The following is a 13,504-nucleotide window of genomic DNA, read 5'->3' on the forward strand; positions in this document are numbered from 1 at the left end:
AGCTGCATGAGCTCTGGGTGGATGCTATGCATGCAGTGAGTTTCCACTGAGGCTGAGGAATACTGAGCATAAGGAATTCATCACTTTTATAGTAAGCAGTAAGCAAACCTACTCTTTGTCTGGGGGAGACATTACCTCATCCTTCAGGGTTACTCACTGCGAACACAACCCTGAGAAATGTCCCAGGGAAGGAACAGAAAGAGCCTTGCATTTCTGGCATACCCAGCAAGAATGTACATGGATGCTCAAGGCTCGTGGTGAATTGCCTGTCCACTCCTACCTACCTCATAGGTGAGATTGTTATTTTTTTAAATATTTTTTTAATGTTTATTTTTGAAAGAGGGAGAGTGAGAGAGAGAGAGAGAGAGAGAGAGAGAGAGAGAAAGAACAAGTGGGGGAGGGACAGAGAGAGAGAGGGAGACACAGAATTGGAAGCAGGCTCCCGGCTCTGAGCTGTCAACACAGAGCCCAATGCAGGGCTCAAATCCACGAACTGCGAGATCATGACCTGACCTGAAGTTGGACTCTCAACCGACTGAGCCACCCAGACGCCCTGAGATTGTTATTAAAATACAGATTGAGAGGGGCTTTGAGCTAATTTTTAAAAATTAGCAAATGTGACAACTTATAGAATTTAGCATGATACCTGACACAGTGTTTAAATGAATAAATTAATGAATAAGTGAGAAATATGCCCACGAAAATATAATAAGTATATGTATTAAGTTGGCTTTTGTTGTAATTTTATTTTAAAACTAAAATAAATGTTAAATGGATACAAACTTGTAAATTAAAGTAAAACTATGTATCTTGATTATGGCTGTATTTTATAAAACCATGAGATAGCCAGAGTCCTACTAGGAAATGTAGAAATCTATCTGTGAGAGATAATAACAGAAATAAAAGGGGACTTGGCTGTTTGAACAGATAAATGGCCAGAATTGACAACATCAAAGTAAATATATTCATAATTATTGAATTTGGTAATTATTGTTAACTGTCTTCAGCTATTTAAATTGTAATTTAGAGAAAGGAGTAAATACAATGAGTAACTGACCGAAAAACCCATAGGCTACTCTACTAATCAGTTTTAACTCAGCGGAGCTACCTTACCTAGATATGCTTTTTGGCTTTCACACCACACCACTTCTTTTTGTTGTTCCAAAGCCAACCTTCTGTATCATAAGACAGCTGCTTAATTGAAACTCAAAATATCTTTGCACAACAATTTCTTAACATGCTCTGATGAATTTTAGTTCTGCCTTTCTATAAAGTGCAAAATGTGGAGGGTATGCTCAATAGCTTTTATCACCCTAAGAACAGCAGGGTATAAATTAAACAATCCATGCAGTGAGAGCAGATACTGCCCTCCTCACTTAAAGTCCACACTTACAATTTCCAAAATCCTCTGAAATATTGAATGCAACTAATTGAACCATAAAATATGAAAGCTTTAACCATGTTTGAAAGGTAAAGAAAGTTGAGCCACTACCAGAAAGGAAGTCTTACAGATAAGTGAGCAAAAACCTGCAAGGAGTCGAGTTCTTACTAGCCAGATCATCCTGAGTCTATTGCAGATGAGCACTAAGGCTACCTTCTCATGGTCTCTCTCTCTCTTCCTCTCCTCCCTTAAGATCCTTATACAGTCCTTCACCCCTTCCCACCTTCTCCCTCCCCAGTCCCACCATCCTACGTCCTTTTCCTTATTCTCTGACTCAAAGTCCTTCTGAATCTGACAAACTAACTGTCTGAGCTAGAGAATGAGAAAAGAAAGTGAGGGTGGGAGGTTTGTGAGCACTACAGGCTATCAAACCCTACACACAATGGAGAAGAGGGAAAATTGAATACCTTGAGATGAAAATCATGAAAACACCAAATCTTTCCCTTAATACAGAATCTAGTATGTAATTTTGCCAAAGAGTAGTATTTTTTTCTCCTACCTTATTCTTTTTATAGTATCCCTGCTTTGGGTAAGCCACGTCTCCAGCAGAGTTGTGGGTAACTATCCTGTCCTAGAAAAAGAATGGGAGGAAATAGAGTCTTTTGCCAAGAATACATGTTACTTTTGCATGTGGTTGGTTTATTAGCAGCATCGCATAATATTTTCTTATCTCGTAACTCATATTTGTCCACCCCAGTGATAGACCTTACCTTGATTTCTGAGTGTCATGGAGCACATAATGCAAACACAGTTGCTAAATTGCTCTCTTTATTATCTCCTGGATCATCTCTCCCTTACTTTTGATATCATACCCAATTTTTACCACCTGATGGTACTTATCAATTTCCCTCATATAAAAAAGGTATGTATACACACGTCCTTCATATTCTCTGCTAGACTGTAAGCTAAGAACAAGTTGTATTTTTAATTTTTTATAAGCCCACCACTTGACATCTGATCAATATTAAGAACATATAAATAAAGAAATATTGGTTGAAAAAGAGGGTGAATAAACATTCTCTTTCTTTCTACAACTCTGTGATGACTGCTTTGGTTTCTCTTTCATTTGGCATCTTTAACTCTTTAGTAGTTTCACTGTATGGCTCTTGCTATAATGCCTCCATCATCTTAACTTTCTAAGGCTATGAGATCTTCTCTACGCTACCTTTATAACTGCTGTGATATGATGACACACTTTCATAGCTTTGTAATATATTTTTAATGTCATCTCTTATGAACATAAAACGAATTCTATGCAGACACATGGCCACTTACAAAAGAGCTCTATTTTGTTATTTGCAATCTTCCCAAGTATGACCATAATTTAATACTTAAGATTGAGAGGAAGCTGTCTTTCAGTTACGAGACATTTTATTAAATGTGACTGAGTGGGAAGTTTGGGAGGAAGCGATGAGTTTAAATTTAAAGAAAAACTTATTATGCACATATTAAGTAAATGTTTAAAATGGAAAATACTCTGCTGCTCTGCCCCCAGTCCTTCTAATAATTGCCTTTATAGCTCCATAGCTCTAAATAGTTCATTACTTCTAGATTTATCATCTTTGTTTAATATGCACTACATCTTGACCCCTAATACAAATTACTTATCATACTAATTTTCCCATCCACACCTTCTGCCAAATTAAGTTGTTGCTTTATTTCCATTATTGATCCACCATTACTAGGTAAACATGGGTAAGTTACTTAACCCTCTGTTGCCTCTGTTTTACTGACTCCCAAATAAAGAAAATCTGAGTACTTCATATAATTGCTGTGGAAATTAAATGAGTTAATACATATGTAAAGAACTGTGTTTAGCACACAGTAAATATTAGATAAGTAATGACTTCTTGTTGCTGTTTTCCTTCAAATGGTTACATTTATAATTAACATTATATTCTGAAATATTGTTTTTTTTCAATGTTTATTTATTTTTGGGACAGAGAGAGACAGAGCATGAATGGGGGAGGGGCAGAGAGAGAAGGAGACACAGAATCGGAAACAGGCTCCAAGCTCTGAGCCATCAGCCCAGAGCCTGACGCGGGGCTCGAACTCACGGACCGGAGATCGTGACCTGGCTGAAGTCGGACGCTTAACCGACTGCGCCACCCAGGCGCCCCATATTCTGAAATATTGACTTCTCATTCCATCAGTTTAGAAAATATATACTGGCTCCCTACTCAATGAGCTATTCTTGCATTTTCCTCCATCTGGCCTCTGACTTTGCCCTTCCAAGTGTATAGGAATTAAAATAATTAATTTAATTAAATGTGTTAATTTAATCCAATAATTAATTCTGCTTTGTAACCAATTGAGGTTTCTGTGTTTTGTAAGGAATGATCTTAAAAATTGAACCCCTCCCCGCAAAAGACAGCATTTACATTATGGTAGTGATGTGAACATTGTTTACTAAACAGTAAACTAGATGATATACATCTTTATAAGTCCAAAATCATTACCATGCACCAATCAAAAAATGATATTCCAAACATTGATAAAATATTTCCTCTTCTCACATTCAATCATATATTCAAATCATTCCGTATTTTAGTTTACTATATTTAAACTTGTTTTATTTTGTTTGGGGGTGGATTGTGATTCTGTTTTTTTTTTTTTTCTTTTTGTTTTGTTTTGTTTTGTTTTGTTTTTTTAGAGAGAGTGCAAGTGAGTGAGAGAGAAGGAGAGAATCTTTTTTTTTTTTAATGTTTATTTCTTAATTTTGAGAGATAGCATGCGTGCCTGAGCAGGGGAGGGTCAGAGAGAGAGAAGAAGAGAGAGAATCCCAAGCAGGCTCCACTGTCAGTGCAGAGCCCCACAGAGGGCTCAATTCCACAACCCTGGGATCATGCCTTGGGCAGAAACCAAGAATCAGCACTCAACTGACTGAGCCACCCAGGTGCCCCTAAACCATTGTTTCTAATAAGGCTCTTATTTTTCACTGTTATTTCTAATTGCTTTCCTTTTGCCTTGCTGGTAAAAGAAACATAACCTTCCACCATATGCTATAGATTACCCACCTTGTACGTACTACTATCTGTTGTATTACTATCCCAGGAATCTTCTGATTTCCTGCTTCCATCTGGACAAACTTTGTCTTGATTTTCCTATGGCTTAGTTTCATTGTTTTAATGCTTTCCACATCTTTCACTTTATTCCTTATTTTGCTAAAGTACATAAAATAACGTCCTCAAAAAAAGATGATTGGGAGGTAAACTTTCTGAGGTCTTGCATGTCTGAAAATGTATTCTTTGCCCTCATAATTGTCTGATAATTTAACTGGACATGAAATACTGAGTCCAAAATCATTTCCCCCAGAAGTTTATAAACGTATTTCTTTATTATTTGCTCATATCCAGTGCTGCTAATTAGAAGACAGATCCCAGTTGGATACTCATTACTCTGTTAGTGAACCTGGATTTTCTTTGTGGAGGCTTTTAGAATTTTATCTTTATTCTTGGTAATTTGAAATATAAAGAGGACATATGTGTATGTAATTATATATATAACTTTGTATTATATACATATTATATATTCTATACATAATATAGATTATATATAATATATATATTATATACATGTAGCTTACTCAATTCTTCATAGGTATTTTCTATTTAAAACTTTGTTTTCAGGGGCACCTGGGTGGCTTATTCAGTTGAGTGTTCAAATTTTGATTTCGGCTCAGGTCATGATCTCAGTTTGTTAGATGCAACTTTGAGTCCTGAGTGTTTGGTGCTGACAGCATGGAGCCTGATTGGAATTCTGTCTCTCCTCTCTTTCTCTCCTCTCTTTCTGTATGCCTCTCACCCTACTCACACACACTCTCTCTCTCTCAAAGTAAATTAGCATTTAAATAAATAAATAAAATAAAATAAAATAAAATAAAATAAAATAAAATAAAAACTTTGTTTTCAGTCCCCAAACATTTCTTTTCTTTTATAATTTCCTCCACCCTAATTCTTCAATTCTCTTTTTCTGAAATATAGGTTTGTCAAATGTTGGAGTTCTTGGAATGAGCCTCTAAATACCATCGTTCCATCTTTATCTTTTTCCTTCTCATTCTGGGAGACTTTCTTGCAGTCCTTCTACTGATTTTTTAAAAATAATTTTTTTTTCAAAAGTTTTTGTGTTTTCTGATTATTTTTCATAGTTTCTGGCGTAGTCCATAGTAGTTTTATGAATAAAATATCATTTTGAACTTTTCAGAGAGTACAGACCCAATTTTTAAAATGTTTATTTGTTTGTTTATTTTGAGAAAGAGAGAGCACGCTCTCAAGTGGGTGGAGGGGGAAAGAGAGGAAGAGAGAGAGAGAGAGAGAGAGAAAGAGAATCCCAAGCAGGCTCCGAATGAGCCACCAGGTGCCCCCATACCCAAGTTTTATTAGTGTTATAGGTTCTCTATCACAAACTGGCTCTGTTTTTGCCAGCTTTTCTGTTTGTTTGTTTGTTCATCTTGCCCTTTTGCATTTAGACTGCTAATTTTCTTCCTATTTCTGGGATATAGATTTGTCCTTTTATATTTATGAAAGCGTAGATTGATTTATACATGCCTGCATGGGTTTCTATTGCTGTGTGCTGTTACTCCAGTAGGCCTGACTAGTATATGCAGATGAGTTAAAGGTATTCGTTGGCCAACTTTATTTAGGCTTTTCACATAGAGAGCAAGAAGACAGTTTGGAGAACCACTAAAGAGTAAAAAGTGGGAAGGGGGTTACTTTGCTCTGGGATAGAACTCTTATACTAGAAGCCTTGGACCTCCCTAGGAAGTTTTTTAAATTTCTTTAGAAAACTGCCTCCACTCAGCCCTACTGGTAAATTCAGGGCTTTTAATTAGTCTGTTCCTACAGGGAGAGTAAAGTCAGGACAAACTGAACATCTATTTCAGAAGTGAACTTACAACTATCTTGATAGAACATGCCAATTCCACAACTAGAGCCTCTCTAGTTTCCACTGGAAAGTTCAGATTCCATCACACTATAGTTTTCTACTCCTTGTAAAGCTTCTCCAAGTATCATTTGTCAAGAAACTACCAAACATTTCCCATCTTTCAGAAGTTCATTGAAAACTCTGGTTAAGTAATCAACCACTTTCCCATTTTATTTACTGTTATGCATTTCTTTACTGTCATTTAGTTGATGATAATGGAGGGGGGGGAGGAGCATTAAATAAGTGTAATCAGTCTATTAGCTTTATTTACTCATTTTGCAAATATTTACTGAGTGTATATCAGGTGTCAGTATTAACATAAGATTGGTTTGTTGGGCTGTAGATTTTCTCACTCCTGGAAGGCCATTTTTGGGGGAGCAAATCATTTTTAATTTTTTAAAAAGAAATATACCAAAGAGTCATGCAATGCTGCCAGCATTGGATACAATCCTGGGCCACAAGTCCACATACTCCTTTGAAACTGGTCTTGTGACAGCAGAACCTTTCATTTTGTCCTTATTGTTTGCTATGAACTCCACATCCTTTTCAAAAAAAAAAAAGAGACACACCATCTTTTCTCTGGTATGACTTTCATTGTTGAACTACCACTGTAGGATGTACCTTCTTTCTGAGGTCTAGTTTGCCTTTCTTCACTGTGGCTATCACCATGTCACCCACACCAGCAGCAGGAAGTCTATTGAGTCATCCTTTGATCCCCTTCACAAAGATGATACATAGATTTTTGGCTCCTTTGTTGTCAGCACAGCTGATCACAGCTCCTACCAGAAGACCCAGGGAAATCTGGAACTTTGCACCCAAAGACCCATCATGTCCTTGCTTTGACATCTTGAATGCAGCCCAGGGGCAATTTTTCTTCTTATTTCATGTGTGTGAGACACAAAGAGCCCTGTAGCCTACCTCCTAACCACAGCTCCCCTGAAGAAAAACTCAATGGAGCTGATTAACTCTCTGAACCAGCTGCCAAACTCTCTCTCTCCCTTCTACCTTTCCTTTAGGTGTTTGTTACCTTTCTAGAACCCTGACCTTCCTTTCCAGTCTGGCTTCCACATATTCTTAAAAATATGGAATAAATAGCAAGCTATTGAAAATAATTATTAGGCCAAATTTGAAGGAAAAAGTAAAAATCTACAGTTACTCTAAAAAGGAAGCTGCTTTTGGCCAAAAACATTTTCCCAAGATCAAGAGTGAGAGTAGAATTTGACATTTTTATGGACTGCATGGCAGATAAATCCACCAGCTCTGGAACAAGGGTTTGGAGGTTGTGCTGTGCTCTAAAGGATCATCCCTGCAATAAACAGGGACTTCTTTCAAACTGAGAAAGAGCCCATGTAGAATTATAGCCCAGTCAGATTCCCCAGTAAGTCCAGAAAAAGTCAAGACGTGAACTTGAGCAGGACTTATAACATGCCTGCACACAAATACTAATTTTTCTGGAAGAACATAACTTCAAAGTATTTTATTTTCAAACATAATGCCCAGGAACCGTACTTAACCAAGCACCTCAAAAAATTAACTACCATGAGCAAGAAGCAGATCCTCAGAGAATTCAGATATTGGAATTACCACATGGAGACTCTAAAAACATGATACTGACCATTTAAAGGAATGAATACAGAATCAAAGATATCTTCAGAGAGTAGAAAACTGTAAAAAGTGATACCCGGGGTTAGGTCAGTATGGAAGATCGGGCAGCCTTTTAGGACGAGACAAGTTCAGGGTCCCCATACTACTTCGTCATCTTAATTCCATCCTAGAGCAGCCTTTTAATCTTGAGAACCTAACAAGAGAGGTACTAGACCCCTAAGGGGCTTAGAAAATAATAGATATTAGCAAGAGCTGGCAGAATCTGAACACTTACTATACGTCAGATATTTTAGTCTGTTAGGGCTGCCAAAGCAAAATACCACAGATGGGGTGACTTAAACAACAGCAATTAATTTCCCACAGTCTAGAAGATGGAAATCCAGGATTAAGGTGTCAGCTGGATTGGTTTCTCCTAAGACCTCACTCCTTGGCTTGCAGATGTTTGCCTTCTGTCTGTGTCTTCACATGGCCTTTTCTTTGTGCTCTCGCATTTCTGGGGATTCTTCCTCTTCTTATAAAGACTCAGTCATAGTGGATTAGGGTCCCATCCTTATTACTTCATTTAACCTTAATTCTCTCTTTAAAGACCTTAATCAAATACAGTCCCATTGAAAGTTTGGGCTTCAACGTCTGAATTTTGTTAAGAGAAAATATTTGCTAACTTTAAGAAGAATGTTATATCAATTTTTAGCTAACAAATGTTAATTAAAAAGTGAATAATATGGGGTGTCTGGGTGGCTCAGTCAGTTCAGCGTCCAACTCTTTGTTTTGGTTTAGGTCAAAATCTCATGGTTTGTGAGTTCGAGTCCCTCATTGGGCTCCACACTGACAGAACAGAGCCTGCTTTAGATTCTTCCTCTCTCTTCTCTCTCTGTCCCTCACCCAATCGTGCTTTCTCTCTTACTCAAAATAAATAAACTTTTAAAAATGTGAATAATAATAAATAATAGAGATTGCATTTTATCATCATGATAGTTGTAATCTTTGTAGAACTTTGGTAGAACCATTTGACATATTAGAATTCATAGCGTCAAACAAAATAATCTTCAAGAATTGAATTTTACTTTTAGCTATTTAATTTGATTTATATTAAAAAAATCTTTGAAGAAAAAAAAACCCTTTGGAGAATTTTTTATTTCTGTGAGGCAGAATTAAACAGGATATTAATTTTGTCAACTCAGATTTGGAGTTGCTTGTTTACAAACTATTCAAGCAAGATGGAATATCTGGTAGTACATATATAAAAGGCTGATGGAACCAAATAAAGCCTTTTCCCATACTTTTCAGATTAAAATACAAGCATAGCAGGGTTTACTAACACCCACTAATTGCCTGTAGAAGAAGTTCATTTGCTGCTGAAGAAATAAAATGATGTTCCTGGAGAAGGCAAGCCTTTCTCACATGATACCTAGTGTAAAGATCCTCTTGTCATTTAACTCCAAGAACATTCTGGAATTGGTATGCTTGCCATGAATGCTGAGAAGGAAATGGAAATTCAATGGTGATTCTGTTTTCCTTAAAACCAAATCCATTTCCATTGCCACAGTTTTAAATCCAAAGCATACAGACCAAATTTTTGTGGAACGGAAGTAGTTCACAAAAATATATTTTTTAAATGTGTATCTGTAAAAGAAAGCTTTTTTTAATTCACTTTTTATCCTAAAACTTTTCAAATACACATAAGAAAAAACAGTAGAAGAAACCATTTAGGACTGGTCACCTAATTATCTACAATTACTAGCATGTTACTACTCTTACCTAATCTCCATTCACTAACTTTTAAATCTATTTATATTTTCTAGAGTCTTTTAAATAAAATTCCAGGGGCTCCTGGCTAGCTCAGGAAGTAGAGCATGCGACTCTTTATCTCAAAGTCATGAGTTCAAGCCCCACACTGGGTGTGGAGCCCACTTAAAATAAATAAATAAATAAATAAATAAATAAATAAATAAATAAATAAATAAATAAATTTCCAGATATCATATGGTTTCATCCATATGAATTTCCACATGTGTCTCTAAAAAATAAGGATTCTTTAAAAATACCAGTATCAAGGGTGCCTAGGTGGCTCAGTCAGTTGAGTGTCCAACTTCAGTTCAGGTCATGATCTCATGGTTTGTGGGTTCAAGCCCTGTATTGGGCTCTATGCTGACAGCTCAGAGCCTGGAGTCTGCCTCAGATTCTGTGTCTTCCTCTCTCTGCCCCTCCCCTGCTTGTATTCTCTTTCTCTAAAAAAGAAAAAAAAATTATCATACTTATATTTTTAAATTTCATGAACACCCAGTATGTGTTCAATTTTCACCAATTACCTTAAAAGTCTTTTTTGTGGCTCAGTTATTAGTTTGTTCAACCATTTATTAGCTTGTTCAAATCAGAATCTAAATAAGGGGAAGCCTGGGTGACTCTGTTGGTTAAGCGTCCAACTCTTAATTTCTGCTCAGGTCATGATCTCATGGGTTCATGAGTTTGAACCCTTCATAGGGCTCTGCACTGACAGCGTGGAAGCTGCTTGGGATTCTCTGTCTCCCTCTCTGCCCTTCCCCTGCTCTCTGTGTCTCTAAACAAACAAACAAATAAAAAAAATACAAACCTGTGACACTTAAGGTACCAACAAAAAACCACATTACCTGAAGATAGGTGCCAAAACTGTTTATGTTCTACTCCAGGCATGGAAGAATACTCTTCACCTCCTTCTACACCACACTTAGTCTTATGGATACCAAAGAAGCAGTGCTTTGTATCTTCACATTTTATGAACTCCTTCATTGAAAACAACTCCTTTGGCTTCTGCCTGCAGAAGCATTGGGACAGAATTATACTCTCCTTGGCTCATGAGACAATATACTGTTCAGACTCCACTCTTTTTGACCCCTGGCCTGGGGGATGTTGGAGTGGGGTGATTGTGGTACTGATGGGATAAAGACAGAGGAAAGCATGACTGTGAGACACAACAAAAATCCTTTTGTAGAGGCTAAAGTCTTTCTGCAAATCCATTCCTGGCATATTTAAGTCATCAAGTCATGGAATGTTTATTTTTTTTTTTAAGTTTATTTGCTTATTTTGAGAGAGAGAGAGAGAGAGAACGAGTGGGAGAGGGGCAGAGAAAGAAGGAGAAGGAGAATCCCAAGCAGGCTCTGCACCAGCAGTATGGAGCCCAACGTGGGGCTCGGACTCACAGACCGTGAGTTCATGACCTGAGCCGAAACCAAGAGTCAGACGCTTAACTGAGCCACCAGGCGCCACCATAGAAAATCTATTAAATTACTACTATGAGCCAAATATTGTGCTGAGGGCTAGGGATAAAGATTTGAGCAGTATATAGTCTCTGCTCTTTTGAAACCTACAATCCAGGATAGAGAAGGAACATTAAACAATTAGTAAACACATGCTTAATAAAATAATTACAAGTGGGCACAGTTAGAAAAAGCTGAGGGGTAGCCAAGAGAAAATAATGGGGGGTCTGTGGTATAGGGAGTTAGAGGAGGTTTCCTGAAGTGATGTTTGAGCTATAACCAAAAAATTGTGTAGTTTCATGATTCCATTTACATGAAATATCCAGAATAGACAAATCTAGAGACAGAAAAATTAGATTAATGAAAGTGATTACTGGTTGCTTAGGACTGTGGGAGGATGGGAGTTCAGTGGTGATGGCTAAAAGATATGAGATGACTCTTTGAAATGATCTAAATCTTCTAAAACTGATTGTGGTATGGTATGCAACTGTGAATGTGCTAAAAACTATTGAATTGTATACTTTAAATGGGCTAATTGTGTGATATGTGAATTACATCTCAATAAACCTGTTACCAAAAAACAAAACAAAACAAAACAAAACAAAACAGATCATGTCATTCCTTGCGTAACAAATTCCCCAGTGGCATCTACTTTTGTTTGTAATACGTTCTAAATTCCCTGCTTTAGCCTACCAGGTTCTTGCCAATCTGTTGGCTTTCTGTCTTGCACCGTATGCTCTATTCACACTAGCCTTTTCTGTTTCTAGAGCATCCCAAATTCATTACTATCACAGTCTTGAATTAACATTTTTGTTCTCTAGAGCTCCTTAGTTGTGACCTCCTTAGTTGTCTATTGTCACACAGTCTCATCCCCTTACTTTCTCTAGTCTCGTGAAATCGTTTTCCCTGGTCCCCCCTTCCAACTTTCCAATATGGGCTCTAAATTCCAACTTGGGATCAGTAAAGTTTTCGACATATTTCTTTTTTAATTTAAACAAATTATGTTTCTTAAGTAATCTGTACACCCAGCATGGGGCTTCGACTCACAACTCCAAGATCAAGAGTTGCACGGTCTACCAACTAAGCCAGCCAGGAGCTCCCCTCCCCTTTTTAAAAGTTTCCTACATATTTTTTCCTACAAAGTTTTCCTACAATTGATGGGACTACATGAGAGAAGTTTTCTCATAAAGCCTGGATGCTTCTAGCAAATGCTACACTTTCTTGAGGTTCTGTGTCTGTATACATTAAGTTGTTTATAATATTTTGTAACTCTGTTCTTCAGCAATAATTTTAATTCAAACATAAATTATAAACAAGTTATTAGCTTTTGGTGCTATAATTTGAAAAAGTTATAAATGGGCAACCTAGCCTAGGAATGTTAGGACTGGTCCCTACATGACTACATTTAGTCCCATAAGAAAGGTCTCTTAGACCTCATTCCAAAGCAGTCTTGCCTCATGGACCTATGTTCTGTTGTTGCCGTAATTTGCTGAGCTTCCTTTTGAACTTGCTTCTCCACTGATGGAGTGAGTGACATAGACTTAGTGCATCTTTGGAAACTGCAAGGTACAGAAATGACTACCACCCCCTTCTTTATCTTGTGCCTGGTGTGTAGAGAGCTGTAAACCTTCCTGTGCTTTTGGGCTATGTACTTACCCTTTTGCCTTCCCACTGTGACTGGGCCTAGTGTAGGCAGCATAAAACTTAATCTTATCTTTTTTTTTTTTTTTTAATTTTTTTTTTCAACGTTTTTATTTATTTTTGGGACAGAGAGAGACAGAGCATGAACGGGGGAGGGGCAGAGAGAGAGGGAGACACAGAATCGGAAGCAGGCTCCAGGCTCTGAGCCATCAGCCCAGAGCCCGAGGCGGGGCTCGAACTCACAGACCGCGAGATCGTGACCTGGCTGAAGTCGGACGCTTAACCGACTGCGCCACCCAGGCGCCCCAAAACTTAATCTTATCTTAATCGCACCTGATGAATCTGGTTCTGTATGTACTCAGAGTACAAATAACAACTCTAGCAACTGGGAGATCAGTTTCTAACTAGTTGAAAGTTATAGTTAACTGCCTCTTAGCAGATACCTTTCACTGTCATTGATTTAACTGAAATTTGATATTCCCTGAGAACCTTATTTGCTCTGCAACCCTTCCAAGTAGAGGCTATATATTTTTCACAACCCTCTTACCTTAAACTAGGCTTTCTTTTTCTCAACTGCAGCTTCTTCTAGATCATTCATCTCTCTCCCTTCTAGGGAAACAAACAACAACAACAGACTGCTACCATTCTATCCCCCTCCTTG

The 13,504-nt window shown here is 37.5% G+C and overlaps 1 pseudogene; it reads right to left on the reverse strand.

Moving 5' to 3' along the window:
- Window positions 1-6,783: 6,783 nt before the first annotated feature.
- On the reverse strand, window positions 6,784-7,216 carry LOC123609751 (annotated as a pseudogene).
- Between the last annotated feature and the right edge of the window lie 6,288 nt (window positions 7,217-13,504).

Source organism: Leopardus geoffroyi, chromosome B2 (assembly GCF_018350155.1).
Source record: "Leopardus geoffroyi isolate Oge1 chromosome B2, O.geoffroyi_Oge1_pat1.0, whole genome shotgun sequence".
Lineage (NCBI taxonomy): Eukaryota > Metazoa > Chordata > Mammalia > Carnivora > Felidae > Leopardus > Leopardus geoffroyi.